At 43.8% G+C, this 21078-nt stretch overlaps 1 protein-coding gene across 2 annotated transcripts in view; it reads right to left on the reverse strand.

The window, feature by feature from the left end:
• Window positions 1–21078, reverse strand: part of RGS6 (regulator of G protein signaling 6) — a 905069-nt gene that overhangs the window by 296451 nt on the left and 587540 nt on the right. The gene's annotated exons all lie outside the window — the stretch shown is intronic.

Raw genomic sequence — 21078 nt, forward strand, 5'->3', positions numbered from 1 at the left:
TGCTTTACATTGCCCTTTGACTAACCTATCATTGGTTATGTACCTGTACTTTGGATTTTTATTCTTGTTATGCTGGTCATTTTTTGGATTTAGGATGTATGGGACCATTGATTATTATTGTCATTGCTCGGCTTTGTGGTTGGATTCAATAAAAGTCTATATTAAAAAAAAAAAACTTCCAGACAACAAAGATTAACAGATGTTTTTATACACCAAACACTTTTATTGCTTAGACATTAAATCTTATGGAGTGGACTAAAGCCTCGTACACACAATCAGATTTTTGGATTTTTTGTTGCATGCTAGTCTCATGTCGAAAGTGAAGAGGTTACTCACCATACAAAAATTCTGGTATGACAGAATTCAACTTCAAAAGTGACGTAATGTGTTGAATAGTTTTGTATGTGTTCATTCATTTCTGAGCATGCGTAGTCTTGCACTTACAATTTTTTTCAGGCGAAAACCATACTAATTAAACGAAAATCGAATGTTGAGTTCACGTACGACAAAAATTTTATAGTCTGCACATCCAGCTTTTGTCAGACGAAAAGCCGGAATCGGCTGTCGAAAGCACCATACTAACGATCCGAAAATTGTCAGATCGTTTGTCGGACGAAATTTGACTTCCGATTTTTCCGATTTTTGTATCGTGTGTACGGGCTCTAACTATGAAACTGTGTGACTGAGCAGATACCCTCTTCTGAGCTTTCTCTTTGGTCAAAATAATGAAAGGTTGGAGAAATTTATTCCAAAGATCGAATTGAATCATCCTTGTGTGTCTGCTCTCATTTAAAGGTACCATAATGATTGTTGCATATACAGTATGTATAAATTTCTGCAGAATGAGCAAAAAAAAAATTCTATAGGTGTATTACAGATGTTATAGAAATTATCTTCAGTTCTTTATAATGGAAAGGTATAGTCTTTATTTTCAGGACAATTTGTTGTTAAGTCGAGTGACTGTCTTTTTAGTGCTCATAATATATTTTGTACTGTAATATATCCTGATTTTTTTAACAGAATGTGCAGGTTTATTGGACAATGTCACAAAATACTGTATATTGTATCTGTATACAGGTCATACATGTAACAAAAGTAATTCAATGAATTAATACTTTTTCACATTTCATTGATATTTATCTCAGTGTTTACATGCAGACCAAACTGGAGCTAGCCTGAAAAGTGACAGTGACAGGGTTTGGGACAAACTAAAAGGACAAACTGTTATAGTATGTCTCATCCCCATTATTATCACCTTTTGCTGGGCAGCTTGGTCTACTTGTTAATATGGAGAAATAAACAAAATAAGTTATTTAAAAAAAGGGCATTATTATACTGAATACTATAATTATAATTAATAACCACATAGAGTTATAAGAATGCAATATTCATCACAATGGTTATCCTTTAGTTTCATAAGCTGTCAAAGTGGAATTCCAGGCTTAAAGCATTTGTACAGGCATTTTTTAAAATTAAAATAATAAAGTGTACAAATCTTTCGTACACAGAGAGAAAGTTTTGGAGATATGGGACTTTATGGGTGCATTTCAACTCAGAAATTACTCGAAAGTGTACGTAAAAATATATACAAAATTTATTATAAAATTAACAATATCATAAAACCGTTGCATGCAATACAGTCATAGCCATATGTGTGTGCAAACATCCTATTATTGACAATGATTTACTGTAATCGCATTCATGTTTTCATCATGTTCATATTTTTCGACATGTTTCGCCATACGGCTTCCTCAGGAAAGAAGGTGAAGATTTGTTTATTAAATATGGAGACCTATAGTCAAAGAACTCATTATCAGAGTGTGGGAACCTAAAATAAAAATAAAAATAGGGAGTGGTATCGCACAATGCAGTGCATCTGCACAGCCAATAACTCCCAAGGGTTGCTGGGAGGTATGATGCATTATGGTGAAGAGACATTCCACAGATGATTCAAACCCGACTTCTCATCAAGAGTAATATATACTGGGAGCCAAGATTGCTGACAGGTGACACCAGATGCCTGATAGCTTAGATGACCACTACATGGATCTCAATATTAAATCAATAAAGCCCACCCATGGGTCAAGTTGTATTCCAACCAGCAAAGAAAGAGACCAAGAGGAAAAAAAAAACCCTCACGACAAACAGTATCTACACCTGTTGTCCTGTCACAATCAACACACAGCTCCCAAAGATCCCAACGTTGGTATCCTTGGGAGCTAGTAATGTTAACTTTTAGCGTTTGTCACTCCCATAGCATTTGAGATCCTTTACTTCATTTAACATATAACGTTTGTCACTATGCAAGCTATCTCAGTTATCACATATTGTTAGATGTGTCAGAAAGCAGAGGTCAGATACTCTATGCTTTCAAACCTTCCCAGTAAACTAAAAAAAAATCTCATTAGAGCCACAACACACAGTTTTATGGAAATACAAGACAATAAGTAACACAGGAAAGTAAAAGTATAGGTAATACCTTTTGTTAGCTAGCTTAATATATCATACTGTGGCAGGTTTCGAGAATACACAGTTCTCTCAGGCATAATGTCATAACAATAACTTAAAAACCACATACAAGTGCAGTGGATATCAAAGAACATATGGTAAATATTTAAAAAAACAAACAAGGCGAGCTAGAGAACAAGACAGAAAAATGAAATCATTTATAAATGAATCCAAGCAATAATGAAAAAGTGTGAAATAAGGAATTTTCCTTTTATTTGTTATCTGTTAAAAAGCAGAATTGTGAACTACACAAAGGTCATAGTGGTGCATGAAACTCATCTTTAATATAATCAAATCTAATATTGTATTAATTGTTCCAGTTTTTATTAATGAGTCTGTGATACATGCCACTCAAAGAGCGTAGAGCTGTTAAACTGAGTTCAGGCCAGTGGCGGTGCGACCACTAGGGGCGCTCGGGCGCCGCCCCCACTCTCTAGCCACCCCCTTTGTGTACTATGGATAGATTCATGCCGCTGTAGCCACCCCCATTTAGGCATCTGGCCCCTTTTCAGGCACCTGAATTACAGCTGCAGGGGGGTGTTTTTGAAGCACCTGATTAGAGCCATAGGCTTCAAAAGAGGTGCACTGCGAGTGCAAACCATTGCACTCGTAGTGCACCCAGGTGTGTTGGCAAAGCAAATGAATATTTGCTTTGCTAACAAAGAAACTGCCTCTCAGCCAATCAGGAGGTCCGGATGTAATAGCGGGCCCCTGATTGGCTGAAGGTAGAGGCGATCCCATTGGCCGCTGTGCAGAACAGTAAGAAGACATGCACGGGGGAGTCCTGCATCCATCGCCGTGCTACACGTCTCACAGCTCACCGCCTGACCCACCACCACTATGGGGTAAGTGCCGGGCAGACAGCGGGTGGGCGGGGGGCACAGTGGCTGTCCCCCCCTTCCCCCCCTCCTTTCCCTCCCCCTCTCCCTTCCTCTTCCCCCCTCCCCTTCCCCTTCCCCCCCTCCCCCCTCCCTTTTTTCCCCCTCTCCTCCTCCCTTCCCCTGTTTTCGCCTCCTCTCGGTTTTCTCTCTAGTCCACACATGCACATTTTATCGGTTCCTTATCACCACACTTTCTCACCCATTAGTATTTTCATGTTTATTCATGCTTACTAATATTTATAATTTATATCTGTTATATTGATTTACTTTAATTAGAGATGGTTCCTTGCACTCCCCCTTGTCCGCCGTGGGGGGAATATTTGGGATCCTGTTGTTAGCCGTGTCTCGGTCCATTTGGGTGAGCAGATCTTTCCATACTTATGTTATTACTGCTATGCCTTGCAAGTGTTTGATTTTCTTTTGTACTATTATTCTTTCTTTTAATATATCCCATAGACCCTTCATCCTCCTGAAGAAGCGGTTATACTGCAAAACCGGTAGAGGAATATCTATACCCCACCTTAACAGGAACTGTACTGGGGAAACCTGTTATAAGTTAGTTTTGTGTGGTATATATTATATTTTATAACTTTTTGTATACTTTTTTGCTTTTAATATATTGCTTGTACATTGTTACATAATAAAAGTTCTATTTTATCAAATTCATTTTGTGGTTATAGCAGTACCGAGAAAGTCCATTCAATTTTCTTGGGTGTCTATGTGTAAGGGTTAGCTTTGGCAACTACCCCCACATCTTCACCCCCCCCCCAATAACACTTTCAGAGTTGTGATTGGACACTGTCATCATGATTTTATCCAATCATGGCTCATTCCCGCCCCACAGTATAAAAGTATTCTTTCAATGGCAGCCATTTTCAGTGTGATTTCGGTGTGGAGAGAGATAGAACAGGGCTCTGTTCAGTGCTATTAGTTTGTTATTGTGCTATAATGTGCTATTTTGCTTCAATTGTCAATGTAGAATATTAGTTCAGTGTTTGTCTAGGGATAGTGTGAATGTAGTGAGGAGGACCATCATTCAGCTTTGCATAGTATACAGCTAGAGTAGGGACAACTCAGATAGTTTCACTGTGCTGTAGTGAGACCGTGTCATTCATACATACATTAGTGTAGAGTAGGGACAGCTCAGATAGTTTCAGTGTATTGTAGTGAGACCGTGTCAGTAATCTTGACATTAGTGCATAGCTAGGGTAGGGACAGTTCAGATAGCGTCAGTGTAGTGACGGTTGAACCCCGTCTATTTGATTGCGTTACTGCCATTTTAACGCCATTTACTTCTGTGTGCGTTACTGCCAGTTTAACGCCATTTATTTCTGTGTGCGTTACTGCCAGTTTAACGCCATATAAATCTGTGTGTTACTGCCAGTTTAATGACATATAGTTCTGTGAGCGTTACTGCCAGTTTAACGCCATATAGTTTTGTGTGCTTTACTGCCAGTTTAACGCCATATAGTTCTGTGTGCGTTACTGCCAATTTAATACCCATATAGTTTTGTGCGTTACTGCCAGTTTAACGCCATTTACTTCTATGTGTGTTACTGCCAGTTTAACGCCATTTACTTCTGTGTGCGTTACTGCAAGTTTAACGCCATATAGTTTTGTGGTTACTGCCAGTTTAACGCCATATAAATCTTTGTGTTACTGCCAGTTTAATGACATATAGTTCTGTGTTCGTTACTGCCAGTTTAATACCCATATAGTTTTGTGCGTTACTGCCAGTTTAACGCCATTTACTTCTGTGTGCGATACTGCCAGTTTAATGCCATATAGTTGTGTGTATGTTACTGCCAGTTTAACGCCATATAGTTCTGTGCGCGTTACTGCCAGTTAAACACCATATAGTTTTTTGTGCATTACTGCCAGTTTAACGCCATATAGTTTTGTGCGTTACTGCAAGTTTAACGCCATTTACTTCTGTGTGCATAACGGCCAGTTTAACGCCATATAGTTTTTTTTGTGCGTTACTGCCAGTTAACGCCATATAGTTTTGTGCATTACTGCCAGTTAACGCCATATAGTTTTGTGCATTACTGCCAGTTTAACACCATATAGTTTTGTGCGTTACTGCCAGTTTAACGCCATTTACTTCTGTGTGTGTTGCTGCCAGTTTAATGCCATATAGTTTTGTGTATGTTACTGCCAGTTTAACGCCATATAGTTTTTTGTGCGTTACTGCTAAATTAACGCCATATAGTTGTATACATTACTGCAAGTTTAACGCCATTTACTTCTGTGTGCGTAACGGGCAGTTTAACGCCATATAGTTTTTTGTGCATACTGCCAGTTTAACGCCATATAGTTTTGTGCGTTACTGCAAGTTTAACGCCATTTACTGCTGTGTGTGTTACTGCAAGTTTAACGCCATATAGTTCTGTGTGTGTTACTGCCAGTTTAATGCCATATAGTTTTGTGTGCGTTACTGCCAAATTAATGCCATATAGTTTTGTGCATTGCTGCAAGTTTAACGCCATATAGTTTTGTGTGTTACTGCCAGTTTAATGCTATATAGTTCTGTGAGCGTTACTGCCAGTTTAATGCCATATAGTTTTGTGCATTACTGCCAGTTTATTGCCATATAGTTTTGTGCATTACTGCAAGTTTAATGCCATTTACTTCTGTGTGCTGTGACAGTACAGTTCCCTGTCCTAGTAATTGTTGCCCAGGGTTCTCAAATAGGCAGGCTGAGGGGCTCCAGGGATATTTAATGTGGAGAAATCTGTTTTATCAGTTTCCTCCAAAGTTTGTAAAATCCATTTGGGGACCTGGAGCCCGGAGATTCCATAGCGCTATGGGTGGGACGGAATCCCCAATTCTGGGACCGGGTTTTGGGAACAGCCAGGAGTCTGGCTGGTTGATTGAGCAGGTGGGTCCTGGGCTTATAGCAGAGTCAGGACAAGAGTTCTGGACTCCACCCAGAGAGACAGGAGGTCTCCAGGAGTCCAGAGAGTGCAGGTGTGCACTAGTGAAAGCCAGAGACCCAAGTCTGAGAATCAGAGCAGTGAGGGGCTGCTTTCTAGATAGACGCTGTGTGCGTTGAAGCTGTGTGCATCTAAGGAGACAGATGAGAGCCTGAAGTGGAAGGCCTGAGCAGCGAGGAAGCTGAAAAGAGGTACAGTAATTGTACGGGAACCCTGTTATATGGCCATATAGTTTTGTGTGCATTACTGCCAGTTTAACGCCATATAGTTTTGTGCATTACTGCAAGTTTAACACCATTTACCTCTGTGTGTGTTACTGCCACTTTAATGCCATTTACTTCTGTGTGCGTTACTGCAAATTTAACGCCATATAGTTCTGTGCCTTACTGCCAGTTTAACGCCATATAGTTCTGTGTGTGTTACTGCCAGTTTAATGCCATATAGTTCTGTGCGTGTTACTGCCAGTTTAATGCCACATAGTTTTATGCATTACTGCCAGTTTAACGCCATATAGTTTTATGCGTTGCTGCCAGCTTAACGCCATATAGTTCTGTGTGCGTTACTGACAGTTTAATGGCATGTAGTTTTGTGTGCGTTACTACCAGTTTAACGCCATATAGTTTTGTGCGTTACTGCCAGTTTAATGCCATATAGTTTTGTGCGTTACAACAAATTTAATGTAATTTACTTCTGTGTGCGTTACTGCCAGTTTAATGCCATTTAGTTAATTGTGCATTACTGCCAGTGTAACGCCATTTACTTTTGTGTGCATTACTGCAAGTTTAACGCTATTTACTCTTGTGTGTGCGTTACTGCCAGTTTAATGCTATATAGTTTATTGTGCATTAACGCCATATAGTTTTGGGCGTTACTGCAAGTTTAACACCATTTACTTCTGTGTGCGTTAATGCCAGTTTAATGCCATTTACTTCTGTGTGCGTTACTGCAAGTTTGACGCTATTTACTTCTGTGTGCATTTACTGCCAGTTTAATGCAATATTGTTTATTGTGCCAGTTTAACGCCACATCGTTTTGTGCGTTACTGTCAATTTAACGCCATATATTTTTGTGCGTTACTGCAAGTTTAACATCATTTACTTCTGTGTGCGTTACTGCCAGTTTAACGCCATTTACTTCTGTGTGCGTTACTGCAAGTTTAACGCTATTTACTTCTGTGTGCATTTACTGCCAGTTTAATGCCATATAGTTTTTTGTGCGTTAGTGGCAGTTTAATGCCACATAGTTTTGTGCGTTACTGCCAGTTTAACGCCATATATTTTTGTGCATTACTGCAAGTTTAACATCATTTACTTCTGTGTGCGTTACTGCCAGTTTAATGTCATAGTTTATTGTGCTCTTTGGGGATAGCGCAGTAATTTTTTTAGTTTGAAGTTTATTGTGCATTACTGTCAGTTTAACGCCATATAGTTTTGTGCGTTACTGCCAGTTTAACGTCATATAGTTTTGTGCGTTACTGCCAGTTTAACACCATATAGTTCTGTGTGCGTTACTGCCAGTTTATTGCCATTTACTTCTGTGTGCGTTACTGCAAGTTTAACATCATATAGTTTTGTGCGTTATTGCCAGTTTAACACCGCATAGTTCTGTGTGCATTACTGCCAGTTTAACGCCATATAGTTTATTGTGCGTTACTGCCAGTTTATTGCCATATAGTTTTGTGCGTTACTGCAAGTTTAACATCATTTACTTCTGTGTGCATTACTGCCAGTTTAACGCCATTTACTTCTGTGTGCGAGCCTAACATCATATAGTTTTGTGCGTTACTGCCAGTTTAACGCCATATAGTTATGTGTTCATTACTGCCAGTTTAACGCCATATTGTTTTGTGTGTTACAGCCAGTTTAACGCCATTTACTTCTATGTGCCTTACTGCCAGTTTAACGCCATATAGTTGTGTGTGCGTTACTGCCAATTTAACGCCATATAGTTTTGTGTGCATAACTGCCAGTTTAACGCCATATAGTTTTGTGTGTTACTGCAAGTTTAACACCAATTACTTCTGTGTGCATTACTGCCAGTTTAATGCCATATAGTTTTGTGTGTTACTGTACGTTTGGCGCATTATATTGCAGTATATTATAGTGTATCCGTGGAGTGTGTCTGTTTAGTGTGAGTACTCAAATTAAAGTACACCAAACACCACCACATCTACGTACAGATTTCCACTTCTTCTTTACATCTGTTTATAAGCACTGCCCCCTCCCTTCCAATAATGCAGACGTTCCCTTGGCACTGTAAGGGGGCCAGCAACAAATGTGTCCACAGGCAAAGGTGGATGAGGTGGTCTGTCCTCAGGCAGGGCAACATTTGCTCTGTTTAGTGAGTTTGCCCGTGCTATCCAGCCACAGCATTAGGGATGAGCTCGATGTTCGGGTCGAACATAAGTTCGACTCGAACATCGGGTGTTTGCCTGTTCACCGAAGAACGAACATTATGGTGCATTCGTGGCAAATTTGAGCACCGCGGAATGCAGTGCATTGCTGTATGATGATTGGCCAAAGCATGCACCTGACCTGCATGCTTTGGCCAATCCCAGCGCCCTCTGCTAAGAGAGCCATAATTAGCCAAAGGCAGGGTGCCTTTGGCCAACCATGGGTAAGGGGGACTAAGTCTATGCCCCACACTATATAAGACTGCCTACACGGCGGCCCTGTGTAGTGTTGTTGGTGTGGACAGAGAGATAGCGTGATTTAGATTAAGCAGGCAGGTTATTCAGTTAGTGGCAGTGTATTTGATATATATGTATACAGCCAGTCTAGTATATATATACTCTGTATCCAGTGTAGTCTATATCTACAGTTTATTCTGTGGTGTACTATTTCTAATATACTTCAGGCGGTGTATTAATATATATATATATATATATATATATATATATATATATATATATATATATATATATATTCTGCATCCAAAGTAGACTATATCTACAGTTCATTCAGTGGTGTAGTATTTCTAATATACTTCAGGCGGTGTATTAATATATACAGTCTCGTGTGTGTGTGTATGTATATGCGTATATATATATATATATATATATATATATATATAAATATACAGTATCTCACAAAAGTTAGTACACCCCTCACATTTTTGTAAATTTTTTATTATATCTTTTCATGTGACAACACTGAAGAAATTACACTTTGCTACAATGTAAAGTAGTTAGTGTACAGCTTGTATAGCAGTGTAAATTTGCTCTTCCCTCAGACTAACTGAAAACAAAACCATTAATGTCAAAACCACTGGTACCAAAAGTGAGTACACCCCTCACTTATTAGCCATTTTCCCTCCCAGTGTCATGTGACTTGTTAGTGTTACAAGGTCTCCGGTATGAATAGGGAGCAGGTGTATTAAATTTGGTGTTATCACTCTCTCATAATGGTCACTGGAAGTTCAACATGGCACCTCATGGCAAAGAACTCTGAGGATCTGAAAAAAAGAGTTGTTGCTATACATAAAGATGGCTTAGGCTATAAGAAGATTGCCAAGACCCTGAAACTGAGCTGCAGCACGGTGGCCAAGATCATACAGCAGTTTAACAGGACAGGTTCCACACAGAACAGATCTCACCATGGTTGACCAAAGAAGTTGAGTGCACGTGCTCAGTGTCATATCCAGAGGTTGTCTTTGGGAAGTAGATGTATGAGTGCTGCCAGCATTGCTGCAGAGGTTTAAGGGGTGGGGGGTCAGCCTGTCAGTGCTCAGACCATATGCCACACACTGCATCAAATTTGTCTGCATGGCTGTCGTACCAAAAGGAAGCCTCTTCTAAAGATGATGCACAAGAAAGCCCGCAAACAGTTTGCTGACGACAAGCAGACTAAGGGCATGGATTACTGGAACTATGTTCTGTGGTCTGATGAGACCAAGATAAACGTATTTGGTTCAGATGGTGTCAAGCGTGTGTGGTGGCAACCAGGTGAGGAGTACAAAGACAAGTGTGTCTTGCCTACGGTCAAGCATGGTGGTGGTAGTGTCATGGTGTGAGGCTGCATGAGTGCTGCCGGCACTGTGGAGCTACAGTTCATTGAGGCAACCCTGAATGCCAACATGTGCTGTGACATACTGAAGCAGAGCATGATCCCCTCCCTTCGGAGACTGGGCCGCAGGGCAGTATTCCAACATAACAACCCCAAACACACCTCCAAGACGACCACTGCCTTGCTAAAGAAGCTGAGGTTAAAGGTGATGGACTGGCCAAGCATGTCTCCAAACCTAAACCCTATTGAGCATCTGTGGGGCATCCCAAAACGGAAGGTGGAGGAGCGCAAGGTCTCTAACAGCCACCAGCTCCATGATATCATCGTGGAAGAGTGGAAGAGGACTCCAGTGGCAACCTGTGAAGCTCTGGTGAACTCCATGCCCAAGAGGGTTAAGGCAGTGCTGGAAAATAATGGTGGCCACACAAAATATTACACTTCGGGCCCAATTTGGAGATTTTCACTTGGGGGTGTACTCATTCTTGTTGCCTGCGGTTTAGACATTAATGGCTGTGTGTTGAGTTATTTTGAGGGGACAGCAAATTTACACTGTTATACAAGCTGTACACTCACTACTTTACATTGTAGCAAAGTGTCATTTCTTCAGTGTTATCACATGAAAAAATATAATAAAATATTTACAAAAATGTGAGGGGTCTACTCACTTTTGTGAGATACTGTATATACTCTGCATCCAGTGTAGCCTAAATCTACAGTGCATTCCGTGGTGTACTATTTGTAATATACTTCAGGTGGTGTATTAATATATATATAGTCTTGTGTGTGTGTGTGTGTATATATATATATATATACTCTGCATCCAGTGTAGCCTATATCTACAGTGCATTCCGTGGTGTACTGTTTGTACTACTTTTCTGGTGGTGTACGCGGTATACAATACAGTGCAGCCATAATGCAGTTGCTACTACACTTTTGGTGGTGTACACTGTACACAATACAGTGCAGCCGTAGTGCATTTGCTACTACACTTCTGGTGATGTACACAGTACACAATACAGTGCAGCTGTAGTGCAGTTGCTACTACACTTCTGGTGGTGTACACAGTACACAATACAGTGCAGCCGTAGTGCAGTTGCTACTACACTTCTGGTGGTGTACACAGTACACAATACAGTGCAGCCGTAGTGCAGTTGCTACTACACTTCTGGTGGTGTACACATTACACAATACAGTGCAGCCATAGTGCAGTTGCTACTACTTTTCTGGTGATATACACAGTACACAAAACAGTGCAGTTGTAGTGCAGTTGCTACTCACTTCTGGTGGTGTACACAGTACACAATACAGTGCAGCCGCAGTGCAGTTGCTACTACACTTCTGGTGGTGTATACAATACCCAATACAGTGCAGCTGTAGTGCAGTTGCTACTACTTTTCTGGTGGTGTACACAGTACACAATACAATGCAGCTGTAGTGCAGTTGCTACTACACTTCTGGTGGTGTACACAGTACACAGTACAGTGCAACCGTAGTGCAGTTGCTACTACTTTTCTGGTGGTGTACACAGTACACAATACAGTGCAGCCATAGTGCAGTTGCTACTACACTTCTGGTGGTGTACACAGTACACAATACAGTGCAGCCATAGTGCAGTTGCTACTACACTTCTGGTGGTGTACACAGTACACAATACAGTGCAGCCGTAGTGCAGTTGCTACTACACTTCTGGTGGTGTACACAGTACACAATACAGTGCAGCCGTAGTGAAGTTTCTACTACACTTCTGGTGCTTTACACAGTACACAATACAGTGTAGTGTGGTGTTCCAAAACAAAATATACATCAAGTCCGGAAGGCCACCAAGGAGAGGCAGACGCACACAGGCCACTAAAAGAGGGCAAGCAGCCTCTGTGTCTACAGTCAACAGTGCTGGTCGTGGACATGGTGCCTCCTCTGCATGTGGCCGTGGGGCACACTTGTCCTTTTTTTCTGCTGCTGGCCATGTTATTGAGCTAGAACATGCAGACGAGTTGGTGGCATGCATAACAAAGCCATCCTCATCCTCCTCATCCTCTGTCACCCAGGCTCAGAGTAGTTTGCCTTCCAATGCAGCTGCCAATGCGGCCTATTCCACCGGCTCCTTGTCCACAATCACTCCTTCCGTAGCCCCACCATCATGCACGGAGGAGTCCCCCGAACTACTCAATCACAGTGTCGGGTATATGCTGTTGGAGGATGAGCAGCAATTTGAAGGCTCCGATGTTGGTCCCAGGTTGAGGAAAGGAGTAACGTGAGCCTAGAAAGAGGGAGTGCCGAAGAAGGACAAGAAACTGGCAGTCATGTTCCCCCAGCTGCAGCATACTGCCAAGTTTGCTCCAGTGATGAGGAGGGAGGGGATGGCGAGGTCACTGACTCTACTTGGGTGTCTGATAGAAGAGAGGAGGAGGCGGCAAAACTCTGAGGCAGGATGTCCTCTAGAGGGGAAGCTTAAGGGCAGCCACCCTACTGCATCACACTGCAGAGCTCTGCAGGTGCAGGGCGCTGCTGACTCCACACTGATTTTGAAAGGTTCTTTGGTGTGGGCCTTTTTTTGACATGTGTGCAGCAGATTGCACCATTGCTGTTTGCAACCTATGTCTAAAGCGGATCAAGCGTGGCCAGAACAGCAGCCGCTTGGGCACCACATGTTTGACCAGACATATGACGACCTCCCATGCAGTCTGTTGGCAACAGCACTTGAAAGACCCTGTCAGGGCTGGCTCAGCCCTACCTTCTCTAAGCTGGCCGCTCAGCTGTCGGCTAATTGCCAGCTCTCATCTCTCTCCACAGTTAACCAGCTCTTGTGGATCTGCTCGTCAGTCCTGCCTACTTAAAGATTTCCAGCTCACTTCATTCCTGCCTTCGCCTTGGTTACATCACAAGAAACCATCTCCTGCGTTCCTGTTTAAAGACCCCATCTGGTTACTGAAATCTGGCTTGGCTGATTACCCGATCTGGTTACTGGACTCTGGCTATGCTTTGACTACGCTTACTCTATTTACCTTTTTATTAACAAACAAGTGTGATTTTATTGTACTTCTGTCTCGGTCTGGTTCATGGTTTCTGACAGTAGGTGAAGGCCATGAATTCAGAAGATACAGTCAATCCACTTGTTGGTAATATTTTTTCCAGTGGATGAGCAAGGTCATCGCATTGATCAGTTTGCCATGGAGTTACAAACGCTCCTGAGTCACACGGCTCACCTGGAATACCCCACTGTGGCTGCTCCAGTACAACCTGAGTTGTAGGCCGTCCCTGCTGCTGCGCCAGTCTATGTGCAGGCACCCGCCTTGAGTATTACCTCTATAAGAGGTATGTCTGGTTCCTCCCCGCTTCCCCAGCAATTTGGGGGCAATCCAGTTCAATGCAGAGGGTTTCTCAACCAAGTTAAAATATACTTTGAGATGCTGCCCTAGGCGTTTTCCACGGACAGAAGAGCCTTGGCCTGGGCTAACCCTCTATGGGAGACGCAAAAACCTGGTGTCTTGAGTTACCCTGAGTTTGTGGCCTCCTTTAAAAGGGTATTTGACGTTCCCGCACGCTCCGCTTCTGCTGCCAAGTGCCTCATGTTCATCAGAGTACGAGAACTGTTGCCGACTACGCCATTAAGTTCCGTACTCTGGCAGCAGAGGTTGCTTGGAACAATGAGGCCCTCGTGGCTGCTTTTTCTCATGGTCTCTCAGATTCCATCAAGGATGAGATAGCAGCCCGAGATATACCCACTGAGCTGGAAAGCTTGATCTCGTTTGCCATCCTCATTGACTCCAGACTCAGTGAAAGACTTTCTTTTAAGGAGCACTTGCGGAAGCCTCCTGTGCGTTTGCCTCCAAGCTTTGCAGTCCCATCCGTGCCTCCCTCACCTCCCATGCCTCCTGGTAACGAGTCGGTCAGTGAAGATGAACCCATGCACTGCGTCTCTCTGCGGATGAGAGAGCCTTTAGGAGGAGGGAGAGATTGTGCCTTTATTGTGGCCAGGCAGATCACTTTTTAAAGTCTTGTCCTACCCGTCCTGGAAACACCCGAACCTTGAGGTCCTGTCATGGATAGACCTTAGGTGGTGTTGTGTCATCCCCAGTTATCCAGAAGGATAAGCCCCTGGTTTCAGTCACCCTTTCTTGGGCTAAGTCGTCAATAGAGATACAGGCTCTAGTCGACTCTGGGGCTGCAGGCCTGTTCATTGATGCTGCCTTTGTATCTAAGCACTCGAATTCACTGCAGCTGCGTGACACTCCACTTGCCATTGAGGCTCTTGACGGGAGACCTCTACAGCCTGCCCACGTGACTCATGAGACGGTTCCATTGTCCATGGCCGTAGGGGCTCTTCACCATGAGATAATCCAATTCCAAGTGATTTCCTCTCCTAAGTTTCCGCTGGTTATTGGTTATCCTTGGTTACAGAGGCACAACCCCTGATTGGCTCCGTGCTGAGGTTCCTACCTTCCGGAAGGTAGCCAGGGTCCTGTGTACCTCTTCACTCTCCTCCCTGCCAGAGGAGTACCATGATTTTAGCGATGTCTTTGACAAAGGTCAAGCTGGTACTTTGCCTCCACACAGGCCGTATGATTGCACAATTGACCTTCAACCTAGTGCCACTCCCCCTCGTGACCGGGTTACCCTTTGTCGGTCTTGGAGGATAAAGCCATGGAGGAGTATGTTGCAGACGCACTTTCTCGGGGTTTCATCCACAAATCCTCTTCTCTTGCTGGTGCTGGTTTCTTCTTTGTGAAGAAGAGGAGCGGTGAACTGAGACCTTGTACCAATTATGGGGGTCTTAATCGTTTCACCATTAAGAATGCCTACCTGATCCCGTTGATTATAGAGTTATTTGACCGCCTCAAGGGAGCAACGGTTTTCACTAAGCTTGATCTGAGAGAGGCTTAAAATCTCGTGAGAATTAAGGAGGGCGACGAGTGGAAAACTGCGTTTAATACCAGAACAGGCCATTATGACATGGCTTGCATCCAAGGGTTCTTAGGGAACTCAGTCAAGTGATTGCCAGACCGTTGTTCCTAATTTTTACAGACAGTCTACTGACTGGAATGGTACCAGCTGATTGGAGAAAAGCCAATGTAGCACCAATATTTAAAAAGGGCCCAAAATACATCCCTGGGAATTACAGACCAGTTAGCCTAACATCAACAGTATGTAAACTCTTGGAGGGGATGATAAGGGACTATATACAAGATTTTAGTAATGAGAACGGTATCATTAGCAATAATCAGCATGGATTCATGAAGAATCGTTCTTGCCAAACCAATATACTAACCTTCTATGAGGAGGTGAATTGCCATCTAGATAAAGAAAGGCCCGTAGACGTGGTGTATCTGGATTTTGCAAAAGCATTTGACACAGTTCCCCATAAACGTTTACTGTAAAAAATAAGGTCCATTGGCATGGACCATAGGGTGAGTACATGGATTGAAAGCTGGCTACAAGGGCGAGTTCAGAGGGTGGTGATAAATGGGGAGTACTCGGAATGGTCAGGGGTGGGTAGTGGGGTTCCCCAGGGTTCTGTGCTGGGACCAATACTATTTAATTTGTTCATAAACGACCTGGAGGATGGGATAAACAGTTCAATCTCTGTATTTGCAGACGATACTAAGATAGCAGGGCAATAACTTCTCTGCAACATGTGGAAACCTTGCAAAAAGATCTGAACAAATTAACGGGGTGGGCAACTACATGGCAAATGAGGTTCAATGTAGAAAAATGTAAAATAATGCATTTGGGTGCAAAAATATGAATGCAATCTATACACTGGGGGAGAACCTCTGGGGGAATCTAGGATGGAAGAGGACCTGGGGGTCCTAGTAGATGATAGGCTCAGCAATGGCATGCAATGCCAAGCTGCTGCTAACAAAGCAAACAGAATATTGAAATGCATTAAAAAGGGGATCAACTCCAGAGATAAAACGATAATTCTCCCACTCTACAAGACTCTGGTCCGGCCGCACCTAGAGTATGCCGTCCAGTTCTGGGCACCTCAGGAAGGATGTACTGGAAATGGAGCGAGTACAAAGAAGGGCAACAAAGCTAATAAAGGGTCTGGAGGATCTTAGTTATGAGGAAAGGTTGCAAGTACTGAACTTATTCTCTCTGGAGAAGAGACGCTTGAGAGGGGATATGATTTCAATATACAAATACCATACTGGTGACCCCACAATAGGGATAAAACTTTTTTGCAGAAGAGAGTTTAACAAGACTCGTGGCCACTCATTAAAATTAGAAGAAAAGAGGTTTAACCTTAAACTAAGTAGAGGGTTCTTTACTGTAAGAGTGGCAAGGATGTGAAAGTCCCTTCCACAGGCGGTGGTCTCAGCGGGGAGCATCAATAGCTTCAAGAAACTATTAGATAAGCACCTGAATGACCGCAACATACAGGGATTTACAATGTAATGCTGACACATAATCACACATAGGTTGGACTTGATGAATTTGTGTCTTTTTTCAACCTCACCTACTATGTAACTATATGTAACTATGAGTATCTCGTAATTACTTTTGGCCTATGTAAAGCCCTGGCAGTTTTCCAGGAATTTATTAACGATGTCCTCCGAGATTTGTTGCAGTTTTGTGTGGTGGTTTATGTCGATGATATCCTCATATTTTCCAAGTCCCTGGAGAGCCACCACACAGATGTCTGTTCTGTGCTTCAGAAATTAGGAGAAAACAATCTCTATTGTAAACTGGAGAAGTGTGAGTTCCATCGGGAACAGGTTAAATTCCTGGGCTATGTCATTTCCACTGCTGGTTTTTCGATGGACCCATAGAAACTTTCGGCAGTCATACAGTGGCCTCGACCCGTAGGGTTATGTCCTCTGCAGCGTTTCCTGTGTTTTGCCAGCTATTATCGGAAGTTTATTCGTAAATTCTCGTCTCTGGTCAAGCCCCTGACCGATATGACCAGAAAAAACGTTAACCCACAGAGTTGGTCTCTGGAGTCCATTAAGGCCTTTCAAAGTCTCAATGCTGCCTTTGTTTCTGCTCCTGTGTTGGCACATCCTGATCCTACGTTACCTTTTATCCTTGAGGTTGATGCTTCTGAGACTGGCGTTGGCGCCCGTCTGTCTTAATGTCCAACCTCTGAGAGTGCTATGCATGCTTGTGGCTACTTTCCCAAGAAATTGTCACCTGCTGAGTGCAATTACGAGATTGGTGACAGAGAGCTGTTGGCAATCATTTTAGCCCTGAAAGAATGGAGACATCTCCTCGAAGGTACCAGTGTGCCGGTTCTCATTCTTACTGACCATAAGAATCTCACATTCTTGTCTGAGGCTAAACGCCTCTCTCCCAGAAGGGCACGATGGGCTCTTTTCTTGTCAAGTTTCAATTACATTGTCTCATTCTTACCCGGTACTAAGAATGAAAGGGCTGACGCCTTGTCATGAAAATTTTCCTCCACTTCCAAGTTGGAGTTGGTTCCGGTTCCTATGATTCCTCCTGATCGTATTCTGGCTACGGTTCGCACCAGTCTTACCTCTCCTTTGGGTGACAAAATTCTTGCTGCTCAGGTCGATGCTCCTCCTGAGAAACCTTGTGACCGCTGCTTTGTCCCAGAGTGTCTCCGTACTGCTGTGCTTCAGACTTACCATTCTCCCAAGGCAGCTGGCCACCCTGGTAAGAATCAACTCGTTTGGGCCATTTCCCAACAATACTGGTGGCCTAGTCTACGTGCTGATTTAACTGCCTTTGTAGCTGCCTGTTCCGTGTGTGCTCAGAGTAAGACTCCACGACACCTTCCAGTGGGCCTCCTACAACCCATACCCAATGGAGAGAGGCCCTGGACCCACCTGTCTATGGATTTCATTGTGGAGTTGCCCAACTCCCAAGGCAACACAGTTATCCTTATTGTGGTTGACTGGTTCTCAAAGATGTGTCATTGTATTCCACTTAAGAAGTTGCCCACTTCTAAGGAACTGGCTTCCATTTTTGCTCGGGAGATCTTTCGCTTACATGGGCTACCCAAGGTGATTGTCTCGGACATGGGTAGTCAGTTTGTGTCTCGGTTCTGGCAAGCCTTTTGTGCACAGCTAGGAATTCAGCTTGATTTCTCCTCTGTGTATCACCCGCAGTCTAATGGGGCCACAGAACGAGCCAATCAGTCCTTGGAGCAATTCCTAGGTTGCTATATTTCTGACCATCACAACAACTTGTCAGACCTATTACCGTGGGCAGAGTATGCTCACAACAGTGCCTTGAATTCTGCTTCCCGATTGTCTCCATTTATGGCGAATTATGGTTTCCAACCTTCCATGTTGCCAGACTTGTTTGCTCCGCAGAGTATTCCTGCGCTACAGGAGCATCTCCGTGATCTTTGTTCCACTTGGACACAAGTCCAGGAGGCTTTGCGTCATGCTAATGATAGGAACAGACTCCATGCTGACCGCCGATGCCTGCCTGCGCCTACCTACCAGGTTGGGGACAGGATCTGGCTGTCATCTCGCAACCTCCGACTTCGTGTTCCCTCACTAAAGTTTGCACCTCGGGTTATTGGGCCTTTCCGTATCCTTCGCAGGATTAACCCAGTGGCTTACGCATTGGACCTTCCTCCTAGTATGCGCATCTCAAATGTGTTTCATGTCTCCTTTTTGAAACCGTTGGTCTGCAACCGCTTTACCACCTCGTGCCACGTCCTCACCCTATACAGGTTGAGAACCATGAGGAGTATGAAGTACAATCCATTGTTGACTCTCGTAGGTTCCGTGGGCGCATACAGTACCTGGTGCATTGGAAGGGGTACGGTCTGGAGGAACGCTCCTGGGTCTCATGCTCGGACATACATGCTCCTGCCCTCCTCCGTGATTTCCATAGACATTTTCCCCTCAAGCCCGGTGATCCTCCTCCGAGGAGGGGTCATTGAGGAGGGGGGTATTGTCAGGGCTGGCTCAGCTCTTCCTTCTCTGGGCTGGCCGCTCAGCTGTCGCCTAATTGCCAGCTCTCATCTCTCTCCACAGTTAACCAGCTGTTGTGGATCTGCTCGTCAGTCCTGCCTACTTAAAGATCTCCAGCTCACTTCATTCCTGCCTTTGCCTTGGTCACATCACAGGAAACCATCTCCTGCGTTCCTGTTTAAAGACTGGCTTTGCTGACATCCCTTCTGGCTCCTTATCCTGCTTGCTGTTCCTCTACTTGGATCCCTGAATTCTGGCCTGGCTGGTTACCCGATCTGGTTACTGAACTCTGGCTTGGCTGACTACCCGATCCGGTTACTGGACTCTGCCTATGCTTTGACTACGCTTACTCTAATTACCTTTTTATTTTTATTAATAAACAAGTGTGATTTTACTGTACTTCTGTCTCGGTCTGGTTCATGGTTTCTGACAGACCCACATTAAACAAAAAGGCAGACTTCTCCTTGCTCCTCATCTGGGATTTCCAACCCCACTATACCTCCAGTCCTCTCAAAAACCTGCACTGAGAGGAATGAAGGTATAGCAATAGGTATCCCAAGTACTTGCAGCCAATCTGCTATCAGTACACCACCATCTGATTTTAGCAGGCAAATTTCCCTACCCCAGCTGCCAAACCGTAAAAAGAAATTCAGTCCCAGCCATCCACATGCTCAGCGTCTGAATGCCAGCTTGGCCATATTGCTAGCACTGCAACTGCTGCCTTTTCAGCTGGTAGACTCTGCCCCCTTTCGTGAATTTGTGGAATGTGCTATACCTCATTGGCAGGTTTCAAAACACCATTTCTTTTCACAGAAGGCCATTCTGGCTCTCTACCACCATGTGGAAGGCAATGTTTTGGCCTTGTTGGACAGGGAGGGCAGCAGTAAGGTGCATATTACCGCTGACTCATGGTCTAGCAGGCATGGGCAGGGATGTTACCTTTCCCTCACGGTGCACTGGGTAACTCTGCTGGCAGCTGGGAAGGATGTAGGACATGGTTCAGTATTGCTGGAGCTTGTTTTGCCACCACGCCTCCAAAATGCTAGTGGTGATTCTGCCACAGCTCTCTCCTCCACCCTCTCCTATTCTTCTTCCTCTATGGCCACTTCTGCAGATTTGTCCCCTGAACAAGCGGTGCTCCGTAAGCGTTCAAGGGGCTACGCAAGCACTCAGGCAAAAATATGCCATGCGGTGCGTGAGTTGGTCTGCTTAGGGGACAGGAGCCACACTGGGGCAGAGATTCTGTCAGCTCTGCAGGCTCAGAGGTGGCTGATACCATGCCAGCTTCAGCCAGGAATGGTTGTATGCGACAATGGCACCAACCTTCTCTCCGCCCTCCGACAGGGACACTTGACCCATGTTCCATGTTTGGCACATGTCCTGAATTTGGTGGTGCAGCAGTTCTTGAGCAGGTACTCAGGCTTACAGGATCTCCTGAGGTAGGCCAGAAAAGTCTGTGGTCATATCCGCCGGTCATACAATGCCAGTGCTCGGCTGGCTGACATTCAAAGGGAATGCAAGCTGCCCACCAACCGCCTCATTTGTGACATGCCCACCAGGTGGAACTTAACGTTGGCAATAAATAATATAAGGTACTTTGCGCAATATTGTGTAAGTAAGTCAAACGACAACTACGTGAAATAAGGTGCATCAATATATACACAATAAAATAAATCCAATGAATTATGTATTAAAAGTGAATAAATAATAAATAATAATTGGTAATAATGGCATACGCAAGCTACACAGTAAGGACCTCTGGTCTCCACATTACAGTCTGTTCCTGCAGCCACTAGTACCTAATGGTGAAGTAAATAAAGTGCATGAAGTGGATACAGTGAATTGTAAAAATAAAGTT

The sequence above is a fragment of the Aquarana catesbeiana genome, linkage group LG13 (genome assembly GCF_042186555.1).
Source record: "Aquarana catesbeiana isolate 2022-GZ linkage group LG13, ASM4218655v1, whole genome shotgun sequence".
NCBI lineage: Eukaryota > Metazoa > Chordata > Amphibia > Anura > Ranidae > Aquarana > Aquarana catesbeiana.